This window comes from Aulonocara stuartgranti (genome assembly GCF_965226115.1).
Source record: "Aulonocara stuartgranti genome assembly, chromosome: 20".
Taxonomy (NCBI): Eukaryota; Metazoa; Chordata; class Actinopteri; order Cichliformes; family Cichlidae; genus Aulonocara; species Aulonocara stuartgranti.
The window spans coordinates 4,713,263-4,736,438 of record NC_138956.1 but is presented as its reverse complement, the minus strand read 5'-3'; the positions used below and the strand labels follow the sequence as shown (position 1 = coordinate 4,736,438).

Below are 23,176 nucleotides of genomic sequence, written 5' to 3'. Positions count from 1 at the left end.
TGCAAGGATGACTCAGCCTCCACACAGCACAAAAAGGCTGGAGAAATGCTGCTCTGTCCCAAACAGTTTCCAGACTATTCAAAACAGGCCTTTTAATCCCAGCCTGATGGTAACCAAATGGCCAAGTGAAGGATGAGAGAGCTTTGTGGTTATCACGTCATTTCACAGTCAAGACAGATAACTTCCAAACCTGGATTCTGGCCTGCAGGAAGTACTGGAATGCCATAAATATGTAATAGGCATGTTCATCCTAAGCACAGGTTGGGTAAATACCTAGGATTTGATCTAGCTGGGTGTGTATCCTGCTTGCATGTTTGGAGATTTTTAAATATTGTGCGTTCTTAGGAGTTCAAATGCAAGTTTTTCTAATTATATAAAGTCTTGAGACACCCCTTTATTTTTCTATAATACGGTACCAAGAAGCCAGACTTTCAAATTGTTATTAATAATATTTTATAATTATGTAAAATTATCTTAAGTGACTGTTCTCTAGGCTTTCTGAACATCCTCCAAAGTACTTATTTGGGCATTAGCGGCATTTTTACTCATTTTCAGTCCAGTTCTTCTACCTAGCCATTCTCAGGGGAATGTTTTTGTGGTTGCTGTTTGTTAAGCCACCTAAAACTGACCCTTGTATTATTCAAGCATAAAAAGGACCCTAACTCAAGGGATGAACCAGTGTTGGCATGGTTCATGCCAAGAAGCAATTCTTAAGAAAGGGAAACTGGGAGAAAAGATTGAAGTATGAAAAATTACACAAGAACTGGGCTTGAAGTTGGTGACAAAAGCTCTTATGGAGTGATGACTCCAAATTTAAAATTTTGGTTTCAAATTAGTCATTGTTATGCAACTTCAGCATTACAATGATCTTAAACACACCGCCAATGTAGTAAAAACTTACCTGGACAGTATGTTATTGTTTATTTTCCTATCAGTCACAGATTGGCCCCCTACATTACTTATTAAAGCACTTGGGGATCCTCTGCAGACAGCCAAAATTCAAGAAGAGCTTTGGATTTCCTTTAACAAGCCTAGAGAATTATGCTTTAACTATTAAAGAAATTACAAGAAAGCTCATCTAAGAGAGTTATGTTCAAGGTTAAACGTGGTCATGCCAAATATTAAAATATTTACTTTCAAGCTTGTTAGAATTGTAAAAAAAAAAACCCAAAAAAACCTTTTTATATGTATGTTTGCATATTTCAATTTAATCGTTCCACGCATTTCCCATTTTGCTAGCAAAATATAAAGAAATGAGGTTCAAGTCTTTTGCATAGTACTGTACACCACACTCTTTTTGGTGTTCTGTTGTAATTTTATATTTTTTAAATATGGGGGAGACCACAACTTTAAATTGCTTTTGCCTTACAACCATAGCGCATGATAAATGATCGCCAATCAGAAATCCTGGGTCTAAGTTAAGCGTTGGTTCGCTCTTTGGTTTGTCAGGTGAAAGTTAAGGACAACTACTGCTCCCTGCAGTCAGAGCAAAGGAGGACAAGAGATCAAGATGGAAAGAGGAGGGAAAGAGATCCAGGAATGCACGGCAAGGCGGCTGCCTTGGCAGGTAGATGAAGTGAGGATCACATGGGCCAGCGTGGGGGGGTGATTAATGCGCGAGGGAATGCACGGGAAGGAAAACAAGGCTATAAATCAGCCGCTGGGCCTCCATGCTAATTGTAATTGAAATGAATTTGTCTGGCCCATAGTGTAGGGAGTTGCATTTACTATTGACCAATAGGGCCCCAGTGGTCTAAGGGAAATGAACAAGGAGCGGGGCATGTCCGTGCCAAGATCGATGCATAACCCAGCGCGGATATTTGTGTCCCGTAAATAAAGGTGATTTGGGACTAAAACATGTAACAGGTGAGTCACTGTGTTGGTTCCCATGGTAACTTTGGTCAATGTGATGATGGAGGCCTTAACTCAGCGTACTGGGTTCTCCGCCTCTGGGCCACAGTTCAGAAGTGAGGATGTTTTTAAAATAATAATACATTCACATTCACAGTGGTATAGAACTTGTTTTAAAAAAATGTCCGTGTCACTGCCCTCTGAGTACAAGAAAACTTCATGTATTTGTTGTTATAAAGCTTGTATTTGGCTACAAAGCCGCAAAACTCATGCAGAAAATGTTTAAATCCCAAACTCCAGTCCACTACCCGAAAAGGGCATGTAGTCCTTTATTTATTAATCCAACTGCACATCATGTAAGTGGGACAAACATACACCTGCCAGCGTGTGAGTGTCTTTTAAATGAACCTGAAGATAAATAACAACATAGAACGAAGACACCAGTGTTGTGCTGTTGCTTAAAGATCTCCACAGGGATCGTGTATTCATGAGCCTTTTCTGGACATTTCTGGAAGTTCACAACCAAGCGGCTTTCAGCATATTCACAAAGAGTTGTCACAGTAGCTGGATCCCCACATTTGATTTGGCAGACTTTTATGCTGGATGTTCTTTCTGACGCAACCCTCCCAGGCATTTGTGCTTCCTATCAATCTGAAACTAGGGATTTTTCACATGTTAGGCTAATGTGTTAACCACTACACTAATGAAATGTAAAAAACACTACTACTCACCTCATCTGCCACATTAAAATGCCTTTTTACTAGAAGAAATTTTGTTTTTCTATTGAGGTAGCAAAATATTTCACCAAAAAAAAAAAAAAGATTAGATAACACATAGAAAATGAAACCCCAAATGAACAACCTTGCTCAAAGCCTAAAGCAAAACCAGCCTTGGATAAATGGGATGTTGTGCCGAGCACCCAGCAGAGTATTCCCTCCTTTCTCTCTCTCTGGGATTTGATCTCCATGTTGTGATCTAATAACATTCCCCCATGAGACTGCAGATGGCATCCCGATTACACTGCAGGAAAATAACATCCTTTCCCATTCGCACACATAGCGTTTCATAACATACCCTCATCAGGACATGGTTAAATGGCAACTGCAGTTGGGCAGGCTACTCATTCAAACCATTTCCAGCAGACATTCAGTGAAACACCAAGCACTGCGCTACGTATCGGCCAATTCTCTGCAACACGTTTGAAATTGCTTAGAAGATTTCACATGCTCCGCGACAAACTACACACACCAAAAAAAGAAAAAAAGAAAAAGTAATTCACCCCCGCAATTTATAGCTCTTTGAACCCTGCGGGTGCAACGAACAATAGGAACAAAGCATTGTCTTTCAATTGTCTGTGACAGTGTGGGCTGCTCAGCACAGAGGCCTTCGCCCTAACTATTGGGGCTGTGTTTGCTAAATGAGCCAGAGCAACACAGCGGAGCCCACAAGGCTCCACACTCTCTGATACGTCCAGGGGCTTTTCTCTGCCTGCACACTCTCTCCACCACCTTACCTCCTCCTCTACCCCCCAATCCTTCCCCTCCGTCAGGAATCTATATTTCATAAGCGAGCTGTGGAGCTCCAGTGCCCAATTATCAGCAGATAAGGCACAGGAAGCCCTGGAGCGCCGGCACGGCTATTTAGACGGGGAGGGGGGAAGGAGCTGGAGAACGAAAGGCAGCCAGGCAGGCAGGCAGGCAGGCAGGGACCCAACCCCCCAGGGGCACTTCGCCCTCGCTATTTTTTTTCTTCCTTCTTTTTTCTTTTCACGTTCTCTCTTTCCCTCTCTCTCACTGACAGCCTCCTCCCCCCCTTACCTTAGCGGCAGGGTTCAATTAGTGCCGACGGCGGCTAGCACCCACAGCCCCGCTTAGCTGGAGCCTCTATCAGCACACACCAACAGCACGCAAGGCTGAGTCCAACGAGCAAACTAATGTCAAGACAAGTTTTGTGTGGGTCTTGCACATATAGGCATGCACACGTACGCACACACACAATCGCACAATCCGAGAGGCTTTTAGTATCTCAGCCAGGAGCACCACAGAGTCATCCACATAAAATTTTAAATAAAAACTGAAAACTTTTTACTACATTTTTTCTTTTATTCTTGAGACCATGGCATGGAGGTAAGGACGATTCATTGGCTAGCCTTAACATCCACATCATGCATGAAAATGAGATATTATTCATTGTCTCCATGTAATAATCACATCTCACTAATCCCTAGGATGTTACTTTTAACAATGCAGGGATTTCCTAGTTAAAGAAAGGTCATATAAAAATATAAAAAGCTGACCAAATGTGAAATTAACAGCAGCCACACCAAATATTTCCTGTTATTTCAGTGTTTTTCAGACACGTCGTTGCTGCCTCGTCGGGCCAGCACATTTAATTCAGGACTTTTCACACTCTTCTGCAGCCCCAGACCTTTATTAGCGACGGGGTAAAAGTCAATGTGCCTCCCGCATTTTCAGACCCCACCGAAAAAAAAGAAAAAGAAAAAACCACGAACTCCAACTGCCAATGCTGAGCAAGGTCGGCCAGGGGTCAGGCACAGCTCACGGATACGAGACGGATATCGATTCGCCGGGACAGGCCACAAGCGCCACTTTCTCTCCTCCTCTTTTTCCTCTACAGCCACAGGGCAGGCATCAGCCAATAGATCAGCCAAGGGCAGGAAACGGCCGGGGTCAGAGGGGACGCTGAGAGTATATGTGTGTGTGTGTGTGCGTGCGTGCGTGTGTTTGTGTGCAGGCGCACGTGTGTGATGATAAGACTAACAGCCACCCGAAAGCTGCACCACAGCTATGGGACCTTCAGGCTGGGCCCAATCACCTGCGACCAACAAAGAAAATCACTCTGACCAAAAACTGATAGAGTCATCTTACCTTATCTTCTATGACTGCTTCAGCATCTTGCCTGTTATTGCTATGGCTTCTATCAATAGGCAGTTAATATTACCAAACACTTGTCACCACAGGACAGTGTTTGGGTGTATTTGGTTTGTCATTTTTATCCAGTGGCCTGGATCAGGGAATCCACCAACACCAGGAAAGAAGCTGGAGTCGTGCTCTTAAAGCACCAGCAGTGCACTGGTCATCATTGAGTACCATGTATGATTGTTATACTCGAGTAAATAAAAAGTTTATATTTCTCAGTTTTTATGGATGTGTGGTTAAATGCACAGGTGGACCGTATGTTTGCAAGTCTGAAACAGAGGAGAGCAGGCAATGCTCCCAGGCATAGAGAGCAGGGCAGCTCTATCTTCCACTACTATAAGGCAGGGCAGTATAAAGAAAACGAGTAAAGTGCACTGGGCTGCATCAGTAGAGTTGTGCGATATCTACAGTTCAAACCCAATAACTGCAACATACTGTAGCTCAAATGCAAATATGTGAATAAATTAAGTATCTGTTGATGCAAACCCTAGTTTCTATCCTCTTTGAACCTTCTCATTTTAGGTTTACACATAATTTTGGAAGACGTGACTGCCCTCGATATGTGGGGTACTCAGAAAGTCAATTTCTTGGTCATCTTGCTCATCTCTTACGCTCTTTTAGCCGTTTCAACCACAAACTGCAGAAACACAGAGCAATTTTGATAAATAAGGAAACGACTACAAAAGAAAAGCTTCAGATACAAGACAGAGAAGATAGCGAGGCAGTGAAGGGGAAGTGAACTTCCCCCGCTGACGCTCTTGTTCCACAGCAAGAATCCCCCGGTCGGTAGCCTCAAACATCTGGTTCCAGTTAGCTCTCAGTGCTTTGACGCGTTTCCTGTGCTGCTGCTGCTCCACGCAGCCACGGCCACGACGCACACACCCCTCCCAACAAGCATGACAGCAAAACTCTCTTGAGATGATACACTGTAGGTCACACACAGACGCATACGTCTACTCTATGTTCAAACGAGCCAAGAGTGCTTGAGGCTGTACTCTGGCTTCAGACCGTCTGTTACAGAAACGAAGGGGTAATGACATCATAGCCAGAGTTACATTAATAATCTGTGGCATTTCCAAATAAATGTTTTGATGCCATCACACATTTATATCACAAGCAAACATTACTCATCTCATGAAACTTAACACTGTATCTTTTTCTATGAATAATAGCAGCCAGTTCTATATTAAAACCACGAATATGATGGAAGTAAGAGCTAGAAGAACAGGACAGTGACTTTACAAAAGAAATTATTTAGCCTTTTGTTCCCAATATGAAACTCATAGTAATACTTTCTTGAAACCAATCCGCAGTGAGAATTTGCTCAGCAGTAGTGGTGCGTGCGTCACTGTAAAGCAAACATCTAATGCTGTTTATGTTTCGTACCTTAAGCTGAACCGAGGCAATTTCCTGCCAGTTACACTGATGCAGCAATAAAGTATCGAAGCTTTGAGTCTGACACACGGTCACAAACAAGCTCAGAGGCACAGATTGTATTTTTGACCTGTCATGACACCATGTTATGTCACTCACTCTGTGTATGACTATAATGTTTCAGTGTAACTGCCCACATAATTAACAAAAACGCCTTCCAGCGAGGTGATTCCCTTTGTGGGGGAGTGGAAAAGGGTGAACCCAGAATGGAGAAATACATGTGAGATGTGCAAAAAAGAAAAAAACAAAAAACAAAAGAAAAAAAACAAAAACAACAAGGAGCCCACACAGCCCTGCTGCCGTGCAGAGGAACATTGTAACCTCGTGGGCTACACCGGGGATTACGGGTGGTGAAAGTGAGAATGAGGGGGTGAGAGGAGAGAAAGAAACAAAAGTGCAATGAAGAGGAGGTAAAGAAACAGGAAGGAGCTTCTCAAAGGCTTTCCTGCGTTGGAGGGACTCCCTGTACCATGCAAATTCTCTATAAACAGAACACAAAATCATTCTGTGAAATCACCATGTGACTGGAAATTTACTAACCTCCTGTTCGCCTACGCTTAAAAAAAAAAAAAAAAGAGCCAGGCCAGTTTCCATTTCTATTTTAGATTACGCTACAGACGTAAAAACCCGGACATACAGCAAATCTAAGCAAACCAATATTTTCTTAGAGCTTCTTAAGCGTACAGTAACATTGCAACTTTCAATATATGAATAATAGTGCATAAAGATGTCTCCATCTAAATTCGGTTTGCGGTAAAGCCGTGCTTTTTCTAGATTTAAAAAGACACTTTAATTGCTCCCAAGCGCGGGTGAGCATGACCAAATGAGGACAAATGAAAGTTTAAGGAGGCAGTATTGATTTGTGTGGAGGTCAGGGGTAGGTCACCCCTATCAGAGAATCAACAAACAGCCGCCAGCACCCTTCTCAGCTAAGCCAATCACCTTCTGACCTGGTCCACTGTTACCATGGCAAATGACCCTGAACCACACAGACCATAAACTCAGCTCCTTACCGAGTGAAAGCAGCAAAGCGGAGCTACGCAAAGATGGTGGAACCACAACAAATCTTTAATACAGATTTTACTCTGTTTTCCAATCTCTGGGACTTGGCGAGTATTCAAAAAAATAGTGCTACTTCAGCAGAGATGTGATCTGGTTGTGCTATTGATTCACAAAACGATGTATTAAAATTCATATTATTCCAATTGAAATGTAATTGAAAAGTAACAAATGAGGGCTTTTGCCTGTATGAATCATTAAGCCCTTAAAGGAACATCAATTTAATGGTTTTACATGCAGTTTAGCGTTTGCTTTTGGGATTTTTTACTCTACAAACGCAAAATTCTCATCAATACAATAATGACTGCAAAAATATCACTCCAGTCATGCCCTTCTTATAATCCAATTTTTTGTATCCATGTAGAAGGAAGAAATCTCAGACTCTTGTCTTATATCTACACTTTCCAAATTATCCTCCTCCTGCTCCTCCTTTTAGCCCACTCTCCTAACACCCCTCCTTCCCTCCGAGGCAGGCAGGCAGTGGTGGTAACCAAGCCTCTGGCAGTGTGTTCCTATCCTGCAGGAGCCCTCAGGTTCCAACCTGTCAATATCCCAGGCAGCATCTTGGCTCTGCTGTGGCTCAGTTAACCTCCTCACCCACCGCTACAGCACAAGAGGCTCCTGTCCCTCTGCCAGCCCAGAGACAAGCACATTCTATTCCCCCCACCCCAAGCACTACTTCTCCTTCACCTCAAATACGCTCCTGCACCACAAACACTGAGCTCACATCTGTAAAGGGCAGCACTCTGGCAGCAAAAGCAAGCAAGATGGCAGCCGACGGTAGTTTTCTGCTCACTGACATCTCAGATGCTTTTGGATGACAGTCACGTTGGAAGCTCACTGAGGGTAAAGAGGGAGGATATTGGAGAAAAGCCTGAAGCCTGAAGGGAAGAAAAGCTCAGTGACTCTGTGACAAAGGTCCCATCATCTCATGGTCTATATCAGTTTCAGAGAAGAGGGGTCGCTGTAAGAAAATGAATACATTTTTAAAAAGAAATCGATGTATTGACACAGAAACAGGAATTTCAGAGTGGTTTAAGAGTATTTGTAATCTACAAACGCACACAGGCCTGATCCCAACCGTGGTAACAAGCGTGTGGCAGCATGTCACCCATCCCATCTCAAAACACACGCACTCTCTCCCACACACACACGAACACACACTCCTCCGTGCCTGACTGCGAGGCACCGTGGCTGTCTGCTGGGAGCTCAGGTTACGGCCGACCAGACTTTATGGAAGCCTCTCTCCCACACCCACTCCCCCTCCGCAGGGCTCCGGAGGAGGTATCGAGTTGCCGGTTCAGCGCCGGCCAGGCTTGGAGCTGGCGGCGGCTTGTGATCTTGGGTGCCTGTGTGTTTTATCTCCCACTCTTTGAGGATATCAGCACACAGCGCTGCTGTCTCTTCAGGTATGTAGGTGTGATTTACATAGACCCTTCGTGCTCATGCACGTACACACAAAATGCGGCCTCCTTCTCAGCACCTGTATTTTATATTCCCACATGCAATAAGAATAAATGAGGAACAAAAGTATAAAATGCTACGTTTTCTCACTTAGAAGCAGGTGTCTCTGAGTCTTATTTGAAGATGTTCACATCTGATTTTGCTTTTACCTTTGTAGAAGCAACTTCAATTTTTACTCATTCATTTTAAAGCAACGGGGTTTCAATTTCCATCTTTAGATGGTCTCTAACTCTTGCTTCTATACACGAACCAAGTCAACAACAAAGTGACACTGAAGAAAATCTGATTACTTTCTGGATAATGAGTGAGATCAGAAGTCTCAGTAAAGGTTGCTCCAAAACCATGATGAATAAAAACAAAACTATCTGCAGCTATAGGGTGGATACTACAAGAGCTAAGAGAAAATACTGATATGTTGACTGACTCTACACCTTAATGGGACTGGTGTCAAAACCCAGCACAACTTTTTCACAACTGAAATGACACTTAAAAGCAATGGCGTGCCCCTTTAAGAAAGACTGTTTCGTGACTCCTACAATTATTCATACATAACCAAAGACCATCACCACAACACCTATGTCCCTTCCAAACCCCATGATGCTATCGGTTCTCTGAGAGAGTGACTTGCTAAAACCCCGTCTATGAGAATCTCATTGTGGCACATTTGCATGAAGGAGTCGCGGGAAAGGTGCACTCGCGGGTCAACATCGAACACACCATCTATATTCAGGGACCTTGTGACGGTTCTACCGCAAGCTCGCTTGCTAGCCTGGCTTGGAACGGCACTCATGAATATTGCATGGGGACATCTGCCACCTCTGAATTATAGATCTGTGGAGGCCCAGCATATGGGAACAGCCCAGCAAGTGCTAATGGCTAGCTCACCATAACAAAATATGGGTTAGAGGCACGTGAATGATAGTTGGGTCATGCAACCTTTCAGTCATCTGAATGTGAGGCGGATTATAAATGTGATTATTTACATGACTCTGTGTGTGTGCGTGTGTGTTCATGTATGTGGAATGAGGATGGATATAGTTATTTGACCACAAACAAGCAACCAAATTACAGACATCCAACTTGCTCATGTGACTGTGAGAAAGCCAGTAAATCACACCATGTGTAGCCCATGTAACTCTGAAGCTAATGCGATCTTCTCACATGGGGAAAAGGCAACAAACGAATTTCCACACAGGAATTAATAAAAGTCAGTCGATCATTTTAAAACACTTCCCAACGCTAAACTTGTGGATGTAAAAAATGAGACTCAGAAACCCTCAGCCTAACAAGCAATGGTTAATGTCCCTGAGCCTTTTATGTAGGCTTCCTCCAGCTGAAGTGCAGCTTGCTTGAATATTCTATACTCTGGTTGCAAGGCCTGCTCTTTAAAGAAAAAGAGAGAGGACAGGAGGGGGTTGGAAGGATGGGGGGTTTATTTTCTTCCGGCCCAGTCGAGCAGGAGGCCTGGTCTACCCGGGACCACTTCGATCTACGCCTTTCTCTCCGGGATTATCCTCTTATCAGCGCCGCAAAAGCCAGGCTAAGAAGCGCCAGTAATTAGCCTATCTTTAATTAACAAGCACTTTGCTTCAAAACCACCCACAGTCCATGTAGGCTCCCACTTGGAAGGCAGTCAGCACCGGCGCAAGGATGAGCAGACTTAATCTTGTTTTTGTCTGACTAAGAGAGAGTGAACATGTAGAAAAGGGCAAAGTTCATTTTCAAGTAGCTGGAGAGTCACACCATGCAGAAACGTCCCTCATGCATGCTCGATCGCAAACAAGCCTTTCTACACCGCAGGTTTCAAAGGGAATCCTACCACCCACCACTGTTCCACTTTGTTGTGCAAGTGTTTATAATGTGTGTGTGTGTGTTCATTTGAGTGTGTACACTAATGTGTGGATGGATAACCACACTCAAATTATGCTACCACTCACCATCATTCACAGACCTAACTTTCCAGGTTTACTGAAGCCTCCGCCGAGCCTGCAGTGGAAACTTGTGTGGGAGAAGATGAAGGACAGAAGTGACTTCCATGCACCTCGCTGAAGATTAGAGGAGAGAAGGTTCACAACCCCACTCTAAACTGCCACCTTTTGGAGAATACATAGTTCTGAATACTTGCTATAAAGTGATGTGGTAAACAGTAGCACAGCTAAGTGGCCTGCTAAGTCACATTATGGTCATAGATCACCAAGCACCGGGTTATGGCTGGAGCAAGATGACAGCTCCGGATGAAAGGAAGAAGTGCAGACTATGTAGAAGGTAAACCATGCCCTAGCTCGGCCTGGCCCTGGCAGTGCCAAGCAGGAGGGGCGGCCCCAGCGTGCATACATTAGCGGTGCTTAGGCGCACTAATTGCTTCTCACTTAGACAAATCTCCTGCAAATCACGGCTGTGCCGCCAGCACTGCCCGAGCCCCCCGGGATGGAGAGACGGCAGGCAGGCGGACGGAGCGAGAGGCAGGAGGAAGAAGAGAAGGAGGAGGAGGGGGGTGGCAAGTGGAGCGTGTGTACCAGAGGCGCCTTGGAGAAGGAGGGAGGAAGGAGAAGGATGAGGGGGGGGGATGCTCCCATGAGAATGGAGAGAAACGAAGAGGAGAGAAAGAGAAAGAGAGGGAGAAGCTTCAACACTTCAAGAGGCTCTCTCTCTCTCTCTCTCTCCCCATCTCTGCTCATCCATAGTCCAGGCTGAGTGCCCCCCACCCCAACCTCTTACACCCCTACGCTCAGAAGCCCCACCGCTGCTCCACTCCTCCAACGCTCCATCCCTCCACCTCCCCACCCCCACCTCTCAGATCTGTGCTCTGCCCCCTCGCTCGCCCCTCCTTTCTCACACTCCCTCCCTCTCCATTGCTCTACAGAAAAGTGGAGGAAAGATGAAACTCTACAAAGAGGGGGGGAAAAAAAGAAAAGAAAAAAAAAATCAATAACACAGATGGATAGCTGGATAACAGGGTCCGGCATGCTTCGGCGGTGAGGCAATCCAGAGGGTGCCCACACAACTTCCACAAAGGCGGAGAGATGGGCAAAAACAAGACGCTGGAAAAGAAGGTGGTGATCAGCCTCAGGAAGTCAACATCACCCGCAACACACAAGTACACACTTGCTCACATAGAAGAGTGCTCTCTGCAATGTATGGCTGCAGCCATACACAGACACCCACACACACAAAAACACCCAATATTTCCACAGATGAAAATATAAACAAAAATAAATACGTTTGTTGGAATTACTCATTCTATCCTCAGCCCCACACGGCTAATTGGGGAAATGCTACAACACAATAATAGTCATCAGATAATCTGAGGTAAAAGAAAATAGCCCTCTGTAACAATAAGATAGAATACAAGAGATCAATATTATTGCCAGGTTTATTATTCTGCTGGTGTTAATTTGAATATTGGGTGGCTGAAGGCAACATTTCTCTTTTTAGCAATGGTTTAAAGTATACCCAATCACGAGCACTGTATACAATTTACTAGGGGGAAAAAAAGGACCAGGAGTTAGATCTAATTTTTGAGTATATTCATATATATGATGAAGGTTGACATCATATATATATTATATGACTTAGTACAAGTTTGTGGTACTTTTTTACTCAAACTTTTTAGTTGCTAGTGAGGTCTTGTATAGGGAGACACTGAGCTCATTCAAGTCTAAAGCAATTCATGGACAAAGTTGTCTGGGAAAGGGCAGAGAAGCAGTGGGTATCCAATAAAATTACACTGAGGAGAGGTGAGGGAAGAGCTTGGCAGTAGTCCCCAACAAAGAAGCAAACTTAGTTCTACTCAAGCGCACAACTAGAGCAATGGAAAGCATTTCCAGATATTTTCTGAGCCAAAGACAACAAAACGACGGCTCAAACTTTCTTAATTTCTTATACAAGATTACCATTCAGAGTTCAGAGGCCTTGAGGAGACAGATCTAAATGAAGATTAGCATCAACACTTGTGTTTTTTTGTTTTAATTTAATTAATTGGGGAGATAAAATTAGTGGTAATGGAAAAACAGGTCTATATGTAATATAAATATAAAAGGGAGCTGATCTGACACCGATTACCTCATTTCTATTAGCTTGAGCTTTCCCCTTGTTCTTCTTCACCTTTTCCCCCATAAAGATGAAATGTGACGACATCCCCTCTCCTCTCCTGAGTGTTGCCACCTCAGTAGCTGCATAGGCAGAGGCCAAACTCACTACCGTCACTCATTTTGTTCTATAAGAAGGCCTGAAGTAAGCACCAAGTTCACAAAAAGTGCTTCAGTGGTTTCTCCTAGTAAGCTTTCAAGGAGTAAAGAGTTACAATTCACATTTAAGGAGACAAAATTAAAACAATGTTTCTTTCTTTAAGCCCTGAAATACCTGTTTGAGCCCTCTTACCTGGGATCACTGCAAGCTAGCTTAACATAATCAGGCTTACTAAGAATAAACCTGGATTATCCATTTAGTTTTCTTGTAAAACGCACAGGCACTGGGATAATCAGGGCCATCTATCAAATGTCAAAGTGGTTTAAAAAAAACTGTTTGTAGTAACACACCTACTGTCTGTGTCAAACAGTACCTTATAACAGCCCTTTATCTCTCAGGCCATGTGTGATGCACTTCTGCGTGGTTTTTCCTCCCACGAAACCAGTGCAGATTGGGTGTGATGCTTTTAGCAACTGTGGGAGAGGTGACAGGGTGAAGACTTCATTATAATGAATGTCAGCGATGACCCCAATCTCCCATATTCACACATGCACATATACATGCAAATTCACACATGCACATATTCCACCCAGCTCTTCTCCTACAGTCCAATCTTTGCTGAAATTACTATAATCCTCCCTTGGGCATAGTGGTTCTTCTCTCTGTGGCCACGCTGAAGCTGTCCTCAGCAAGCTATTGCAGGTCTGTTACAGTTGGTAAGTGACTGAGGTACATTTGATTATTTACATTTAACACATTTTATTTTTTTCAGTGTATGAAGATTTCAGAATTCTCTTGTCTGAGTTATAATGCTGAAGGTGATTAGGGTGCTGGCTGCGCCCAAGTTTGAGGTTAAGCCTGTTAAGTCAAATCAGAGTAAGTCTAAACTTATATTTACACCTCTGAAGTGGTTTTGTTCAGTAGTAGTGATAAAGTTGATAATGAAAACTATTTAAACTCAAAATTTGTGATCAATTAACACAAACATTTCAGACCTTTAATAATTAATCCTTCATTTAGACATTTTCCCCCAATATAATAAATCACCAGCACCATCTACTGTCTACTCCCTACCCTAAAACGAAGACACAAACTAGACCCCAACTCTAAAATATGTGCCTACTGCGCCATCTTATGGAGACAAGCAGACAGCTCAACCCCCAGCAGGCAGATAAAGAATATGTAGCTTTTCTTTGACTGCAATATTTGTATGGCCACATTTACAGAGGACTGAAACACAGGAATCTACAGTAGTTTTGGAATGATAAATATATTAGACAAAACACATAATGGGAGATGTTAATAAATATTAGCATACCTTATGTGAACTAGTATTATTCTTATACGAAATCCATGAAATCCTGGATTGATGCTCGATACTAGAAGAAGACAACCAAACAAGATTAATAGCTTTAATTTCATGGGGGTTTTTGTTGTTGTTGTTGATTTTCATGTTTTCTAGCTACTAGATGGCTAATCCATCACTGAATACAGACCTGGATTAGGTCAAGCACAAAATGGAGTGGAAGTAATCAAGTGCTGCTGACTGTCAGAAATATAACTAGATTAAAACTTAAAATAGCGATTATACAAAAATCTGAATAGTTATCCAAATCATGCCAGCACAGCATAATTTGTAGAGGTCAAAGCTTTTGTTGCATTGTTGTGCAGGTGGGTTTTGAGCTGCAAGACTCTTACAACCTAGTATTACTGACCTGTGAGATCTACCCTGATTAATCCTGGTATGTGTGCAGCTCTCATGACTGAGGGCAGCTTTACACTGAATATTAATTGCAAAGAGATCAGATTTGCACATTTCAAGTGTTTAGTCTGTCCCACCTGTTAATGCCTGAAAAATAGTATTATCTGAAGAAATCTGATATTCCTTGGCTTGTGTGACACCTGTTACGAAATCAGTTTCACCCTGGTTATTTTTTATTCCTCGGGCATCCAGAGACGGCACCGGACTCAGTAGCCATTTTACAAAACTTTTATTCATCTTCAGTTAAGCATGCATCTTCTAGAAGGGAAGACGTGCAAGGCTGGTGTCCCTTTGCAGATCTCCCACTCCTTTGTTTGTTACAGTCAGCTTTATAGAAGTGACCTCATCATAAAACCCCCATGGTGTGTTGAAAACTGTGTTTGTGCATGTATGTGCGAGCACGTGAATGAGTGTGCATGTAGGTGAGGGTGCGTAACAGTTAAAGCACTGTGGGTGTGTGTGTCTGTACCTGTGGCTTCCTGCTGGTCATAAAAGTAATCTCCTCACCCAATCTACACCAAATTCCTTTAGACAACATACAAAACACAGTTAACATATTACAAACACTGAGACCCCCACTCTGCATCCACTGGGCCATTGGCCTCTTGTTGTCTTACATTTACAGATAAGCATGTGGAGAGTCTCCTGCAAACCTACTTCCAAGTTATGGCAATTATGAACTTTTATTAAAGGTACAAGCATCAGCAACCCCCAACTGTAGCTTCCTGTCTCCTTTTATGACAGCAGACCCCCAGTGTCAATAAATTCCTTTCCCTGTACACAATTACACACACACTCTCAAGCCTACAGCTAAGCCAAACTAAAACACACAGACAAATCCTTCCCTATTCCTCTGATCTACTGCTGGACCCTCTCATCCAAGCAAATTTAACATTTTGTATTCTAATAATTGTTTTCTTGTACTCACACACCTTTGCAAGCATATCTACAATATAGCTGGATGTAGCTCTTTGAGTATGTGTGCAGCCTTCAGTGTTTGTATGGACTTTATCTATTTATTAAAAGCACAAAACTGGATAAAAGCTCTTCATTAGTGGTAAGAATTATTTTAAATGACATGTTTTTTGTAATCTTGAAAAAATGTTAAGCAATCTTTACATTTAGAGGAGTTTCAGAGGACTTCTTACAAAGTCTTTTGACTGAAGTGTACCTAGTGCTTGCTAGCACTGCTAGGAAAGGTATCAATTAGTAATTAAAAAGTTAATTTTATGTGTTGTAATGTCAATAATTTTATGGTTTAACTAACAGGGTAAAACACCATAGCTGCATTAGATTACCCAACTAAAAAGTGTCATACTAAAGACATGAAAACAGCTGCGTTTTAGACAGCTAACTGTTAGCAGCGTTAGCTAAGAGCTATCGAATATTTAATTGCTAGAAGCCATTTTTGCATTTGGTAACTAACTAACGTTATTTTATACTTTCTAGATTAGTTGTCTCTTTAACGAGGACATTATAATTATTAACTTTAAGTTAAATGCCCGTGACTGTCATCATTACTTACCGGTCACTGTTTTATTTAACCGTTTAAAATAGAGACTGTATATAAAAGAAAGCGGGAGCAGTCTTTGGTTTCTGTTTGTCATGGGATGCTGCCAGGAAAACAGCTGACTTCCTACTACCAAATGTAACAACATCCGGTTGCTTTCAGTGTAAAATACCCTTTTGGGATGTATGCTTAATTAGGGGTGAAATTATTGAATTAAAAACTCAACTAATGCTTTTTGCACTAGAAAATAGGCTTTTATTGTGAAAAAAGAGTATTTTACAGCATTAGCTCATTAAGTTAAAAGTCCACTAACACAATCCAAAAACAATTTTAAAACTAGGTCTAGTCAGAATCCAAAAAACTGTAAATTGGGCCGAAATCAAATAATTGGCCCACCTCTTTTGTTGAAGTCTGACAAAATTAATCTACCCTATTACCTTCTTATATTTTAGATCTTTCTTGAATCAGGTTGACTGTGTATGCACAAATCAAAATCCGGATCAGAAACAGCTTCAACAACACAAGTGAGGGAATCATCCTCTGCATGTCCTATTTCTTATTAATAGGTAGCCAGTTCACTTCCTCAGCTACAATCTTTCGTTCCCACCAGCTACAATGGACACTCTCTGATCACAAAAGCACAAAACTGCATGAACAATGTTAGTGGTAACTCCACATACTACTATTAGGTAAGTTGATTTTTACAAATTTTGTAGTAAAAATGCTAGATGAAGTGCATTTAGTGGATCCTATTTAGACTTTCTGTCCAGCTGAAATATTTGAGTTTTATATAATCAACCTTGGCGCTCTGTCGCCATCTTCTGGTCAGCCACCCATAAAAATGACAACAATAACATTAAGACTGGTTGTTAACCATCGTTATAAAATTAAATATTGTTTTGGAGTTTGGAAGAACCTTTGCTGAACACTGAAATGATCCTAAATTACCAGAAGTTGAAAGCTTTAAAGCCACTTCCAAAATTTGTGTTTTGGAAAAAAAAAGATTCATTTGGCATGAAGACTTTTTATTTAAAAGAACAAATAAATATATTGTTTGTAACTTTTTACATCTTGCCTCATGTGATGACATAATAGTAAGTCAGTGACCCTCTGGTTCACCTCCAAGGTGACAGCCCCCTCTAAGGGTTAAATACCTGGAACTCTCCGCCAGTCGTTTTAGAAGTGAAGAGGTCTCTTGGATGAGAGGCGAAGTCCAATCACCTTCTTTTCAAGCGCTCAAGACTGTTATGACCTGGAAGATGGAGATATGGCTGTATAGGTTCTCAATGTAACAGCACAACCACTATGTTTTTACATACATAATCTATTTTTGGATTTTTGCTTATTCACAAGGGTTCGCCAGCAGGTTTCTGCATGTTTGAGTCGGCAGATTTTACATTGGATGTCCTTCCTAATGCTGTTCCACAGGGACTGGTGTCTCCTCCCAGGAGATCTTTCACTTGTTAGGCAAATATGTGAACCACTACACCGCAGGACCACTATTTGCATAATTGCTCTTCCCGTGATGACAGAACAACTGCAGGTGGGGCACATACAAATCAGGCAAAAACATGAAACTACTTTGAATGAATATGATTTGGTAAAATTACATTTGAACTGGTTATTGTTAATGATTAAAAGGAATTGTGGGGTGTGGGGTACAAACAAAGTGGGGCTCAGCAGAAAAGGTGACTGCAACTAATTTGTGAAGCAAATTGTTTGAATTTTTTTGCTTATCAGAACTGTGTGACACAAATAAGTCTGTAAGGCTGCGAAGTATCAAAGTTTTTTATCATAATTATGTCAGAAAAGACTGATTCAAATGAACCAAATACAACTTCATGACTAAAGGTATAACTATTTTTTGGTTAAAACCAAATTAAGACTATAAAATGTGAATATTAACTCATACTGTGATATGGATAAACTTCCAACAGATTAATGTTAGGGGATCACAGCACATCCACAATATTACGCTTAATAATAACCAACAAGACCTAGGGTGTGCAAAATATTCCATCCATCCATCTTCTTCCGCTTTATCCGGGGCCGGGTCGCGGGGGCAGCAGTCTAAGCAGAGAAGCCCAGACCTCCCTCTCCCCAGCCACCTCCTCCAGCTTTTCCGGGGGAACACCAAGGTGTTCCCAGGCCAGTCGAGAGATATAATCTCTCCAGCGTGTCCTGGGTCTGCCCTAGGGCCTCCTCCCGGTGGGACATGCCCGGAACACCTCACCCAGGAGGCGCATCCTTGTCAGATGCCCGAACCACCTCAGCTGGCTCCTTTCGATGTGGAGGAGCAGCTGCTCTACTCTGAGCCCCTCCCAGATGGCTGAACTTCTCACCCTATCTCTAAGAGAGAGGCCAGCCACCCTTCGGAGGAAGCTCATTTCCGCCGCTTGTATCCGCGATCTTGTTCTTTCGGTCACTACCCACAGCTCGTGGCCATAGGTGAGGGTAGGGACGTAGATCGACCGGTAAATTGAGAGCTTCGCTTTTACACTCAGCTCTCTCTTCACCATGATGGACTGGTGCAGCGTCCGCATCACTGCGGCCGCAGCACCAATCCGTCTGTCGATCCCCGGCTTCCTTCTCCCATCACTCGCCAACAAGACCCCGAGATACTTGAACTCCTCCACTTGGGACAGGAACTGCAAAATATTATTTTTATTAAATAAAATATATATCTTTATGCCTAATTAACCTTTTACCACCTGCTACTTTTAATCTTTCAAAGTATGAGTCAGCGGAGTATATTTTCTTATTGTCCATAAATCCTAGAGATTATGAATATATCCCAGCATGTGCATGTGCAGCTTAGAGTCAAACACTTAAACATTTTTTAAGATTTACATCTTCGGTGGGGATTAACCTGCTTGGGGTTGAGTAGCTTAAACAGGGTATCAGAAATGAAAGGCAGACTTTGCAGAATTTATTGACATTAAAAGGGTTTAAAAGTTTTACCTTTAAGCTAGTGGCAAATAAGAACTTGGTTTAGATGGTGTACAAAAATGACCACAAGCCATTTAGAGTCATAAAAAGGGAAATTAGTGAGGGCAATGCATTATATTTTATTTAGCTTTTAATTCCTGTTGTTCCACCTTGTCTCACCAACCCGCCATGCACTCAACTCTGTGTGCGCTTAAAATCTAAGCTGCCTTTTTTGGATTTAAACAATATTTTAGTACAATAAATAGAATCGTGAAAGTGATCTTGTAGGGTTTTTTTCTGTGCAACCTTTTTATCTTCAGCTCATTTTCATGGTGTTACGCTGTGAGGGAAGCGAAGCGTACGCAGGAGCAGCGTGGCCAGTGGGTATGTGTGCGCGGCGGGCGGAGAGGCTCGCGGACAAACAGAGTGTGACAGGTCCGCTCAGCCACGCTGGGATAGAGGGTCACGCCTACAGCAGCGCTCGAGACAAGGTCAGCCACGACGAGACTGACGAGCAGCACTGGTGGAGATTACGCATGATAAGCCACCGCTCACCCAGTGGCCTCTTCGCTCGCTCTCATTTTCCCCTTCCTCCCCCTTCACAGCCGGCCTTCTCATATCTCTCTGCCACAATGTCAAGTGTTTACCGTTTTAGTTTGCTTCACTGAAAGCCATTTGGTATGTTCAAACATTTCTGCCTCCCTGGAGCGCTGCTTGCGCAGGGACATATTTCCTTTAATGAGGGCAAGCAGGCAATGCAAGAGACATCTTTCACTGCCTGCTTTTATTCGTACACACCTAGAGACACACACACACACAAGCAAGCAAGCAACTTCTTGATTTAGACACCTTACACTGTACTGTTATGAGCACAGACAGTTAGCGAACCTGCCACATTTCCCTCCCACGCAAAAGTCGCTGAGCTGTTTCTGTCAGCAGCGAGTGGGAGAACGTGGCTCCACAGCGTGTTTGCTAACAGTAAGGAAACCCAGCAAAACGCACACACACACACTACACAAACACAACCTTATCAGTGTTTACACATATTGCCTGCTAAAGCTCGTGTATGCACAGCGTGCATGCTGCAATAAAACTTACATTGGCCTGTTTCCACTACATCTGCTAGCTGTGTGAGTAATCACACTGCATGGGCAGGGTGTGTGTGTGTGTGTGTGTGTGTGTGTGTGTGTGTGTGTGTGTGTGTGTGTGTGTGAAGAGAAGCCACTTCATGCCATCTGCATGTGCAGAGCATGCTGTATTTGAATCTGAATACAGATACAAGGCAGTTGGTTTCTCCCCCTTTTTTTGCAGCTCAACACTCAACAGAATCAGTGTGTGAGTGTTGAGGATCACGTTTGCCAGAATTAATTAGTTTACAGCTAATAATCTGACCATATTTGCGGCCAGCAGTAGAGCATGTTGCCAGATCAAATGGAAAAAAAAGACTCCGAGCAGAAAATCAGCTCAGTGTTCATCTGCCTGAAAAAGGAAAAATAATGACTTTTCCTGCTTTAAAAAGAAGAAAATCAGAGTGAAACTTTAATAATTTTTCATTAATTGGTGCACATGCCATCTGGAGAAAGCCACACTTTAAATAAGAGAAAAACTTTTCCACACAGAGGCATACATGTGCATTTCCAGTAGAGGACTCTCTGCACCGCCTTCCCTCCGAATGACATCATGATGCACATTGAAAGCAGATGTGCTGGACGGGTTACAGCGCTCCCTGAAGAGGGCGGCCTTGTCAAGTGCCTTTTAAAGAACCTTTGAAATACACCATGCTCTGCTCTTGTTTCATTAATTAACAGGCTTACACACCCACTGCAAAGAGAAGGTTAACCGCTGCCTCGCGTACAAACACCTAAAAAAAAAAAGGAAAAAAATCTAAAAACAAAATCAGCTCTTTTTGTCATATGGGAGGGAAATGATCAAAATATTCACAGTAGTGCTTTAACTAAACAAAAACAAAAACGTCAATCAAATAAACTGAACGAGCACAAGCTGTAAAACGGTTTAATGGTCGAGTGCAGCCCCTGTGCCAGCGCCGCGTTCAGCTCAGGCAGTTGCAGCTCATGTGGCGAGCTCGCTGCTCTTTGTTCTAACCAGAGCATATGCCACAAGCCCTCACTGCTTTTCCTCAACAGCTGCTAAGCCCATTAAATCTGCAGCCAGCCACAGGAGTGGAGGGCGTGCAGGGAGGAAAGGAGGGAGGAGGGCTCGACTAAGCCGTGCACTGTTCCTCCGTAACCCCGGGGGCTGCTCCGCAGAAATGTTCAACACGAGAACACATAATCGGGATGAGCGCTGCGCGTTGACGTGCTATATCTGTTCATTAGATTCACTTTAATCCCGATTATTACGGCATCGTCGCTGTCATATGCTTGGATCATGTGACCTAAAGTAAAGCTATATAAAGAAGATGCACTCAGGCTGCTCTACGAGGTGCCTTTAAAGGAGAATTTATGAGCAGTGTGGTGATTATCCGGCATCCATTCCGCATCATTTAGTGAACTAACACTGCCTGTTTGCTCTGCAGTCCTGTGCCTCAGGCTCCGGAGCTCAATGGCTCCCAGTGCCTCTATTTGCGGTGCTGCAGGATATCACAACACTATTCATTTCCAGGCTTCACATCACCTCATTAAATTGACCTGTCCCTCTGCACAGTATTAAAAACAGCTTTATGAAGACTTTCCTTTCACACACGCACAAATTTAAAAAAAAATAAAAAAAAAGGGGGGGGGGGGGGGGGGCAGTATAGCTCTTCTATTTTGTCTCTGTATGGCTCATTTCGAGGCTCAGTGATTTGCCTGGATTTGCTTCACACCTCCATCTCGAGGGGGCTTCAGCTTGTCCATAACCTCGCTGCTCTCAGCTGGTGAAAAGCTCCACAGCCAAGGGATTAACCACATCCTGTGATTAGCAGCCCACTACTTCACCCAAAGGAGGATTTTACACTCAAATCACAAACACCGCCTGGATCACAACGCTTAAAAGAAACCGTTTTCATTCGAGTCATTATAGAGATATCAACGTTTCTGCCATTACACTGATGGCATAAATATTTACACTCAGTTATACTTATTATAGTGTTATCAGATCAAATATTAAACTCTAGTAATCTGTGGTAAAAGCAAACAAGGGACTAAGCTATATTGTAAATATATAAGTAAATCTATAATACTGCACTTTTAGGAGATGTTTCATGTAACAGTAAGAGAGAAAAATGGATGATTCACATTTTCTTTCCTTTATAATTGGGCATAAAATGCCGCTTTATGCTCGCAGCCTTCATTAAACAAACCCGTACCAGTGTAATGTGGATTCTTTGCAGCCGCTTGACTTACACATTCAAACAGAGCGTAAAAAAATAGTAGCACAGATATGTCCATTTGCTTTAAGACATTTCAGCCCACAGTCTTATTATCTTGTGAAATGAAGCAGAAAACGTGTGGTGCGGGTAAGGCAATAGGCAGAGAGAAACCAGGCCTCGGTGTAAAATATATGATGACAGTGGTGCTGGAGATGGTCTATTACTGCCGAATCTTCCCAGAGATGCTATTTTCATCCAGAATAAATTGTATTCTGGAGCAGGGACAAATATTGTGCTCGCCTCCTCTTCTTTTGATAACCAAGGTGAGTGAGGAGGCCTGGGGCAGCATGCATTTAAACATCTTTTTTTTTCTTCTTTCTCCATCTCCGAGGTGGTGCTTGTCCTCGGGGCCTTGAAGGCTGCTGCTGCCCGCCCGCCGGTGAGTTTATCTGCCAGCACAGTGGCCGAGCACTCTCTTCCATGGACTCCAACTGAAGATTAATTACACAGCAGAGGTGAGGGGAAAAAAACAAAGGCCAATCCATCTGTGTCAGGGCAAGTGGACAGCCCCACGGCGCAGTGGGTGAAAGCACTGGCAACGCCATCTATCACGGGGTCGGCTACAGCACAAACACAAGGTCAGGGTGCTCCTTGTCCCCAAGCCGCAGCGTGGTAGCCCCACTTGCACCCCAGAGCCCTTATTTGGCCCCAAGGCCCCCTTCTTAGTCTAG

The 23,176-nt window shown here is 43.0% G+C and overlaps 1 long non-coding RNA gene across 2 annotated transcripts in view; it reads right to left on the bottom strand.

The window, feature by feature from the left end:
• The window catches only part of LOC309696498, a 31,724-nt gene extending 15,402 nt beyond the window's left edge, over window positions 1–16,322 (bottom strand). Inside the window, exons 1-5 of one of the 2 annotated variants that reach the window (XR_014273520.1) lie at window positions 16,223–16,322; window positions 15,167–15,222; window positions 14,254–14,314; window positions 13,309–13,408; window positions 10,685–10,792 (exon numbers count right to left, since the gene is read on the bottom strand). This is a non-coding gene — a long non-coding RNA (uncharacterized lncRNA). The remainder of the gene's footprint in view (window positions 1–10,684; window positions 10,793–13,308; window positions 13,409–14,253; window positions 14,315–15,166; window positions 15,223–16,222) is intronic. The other variant, XR_014273519.1, reaches the window with a different exon arrangement.
• Window positions 16,323–23,176: the final 6,854 nt, after the last annotated feature.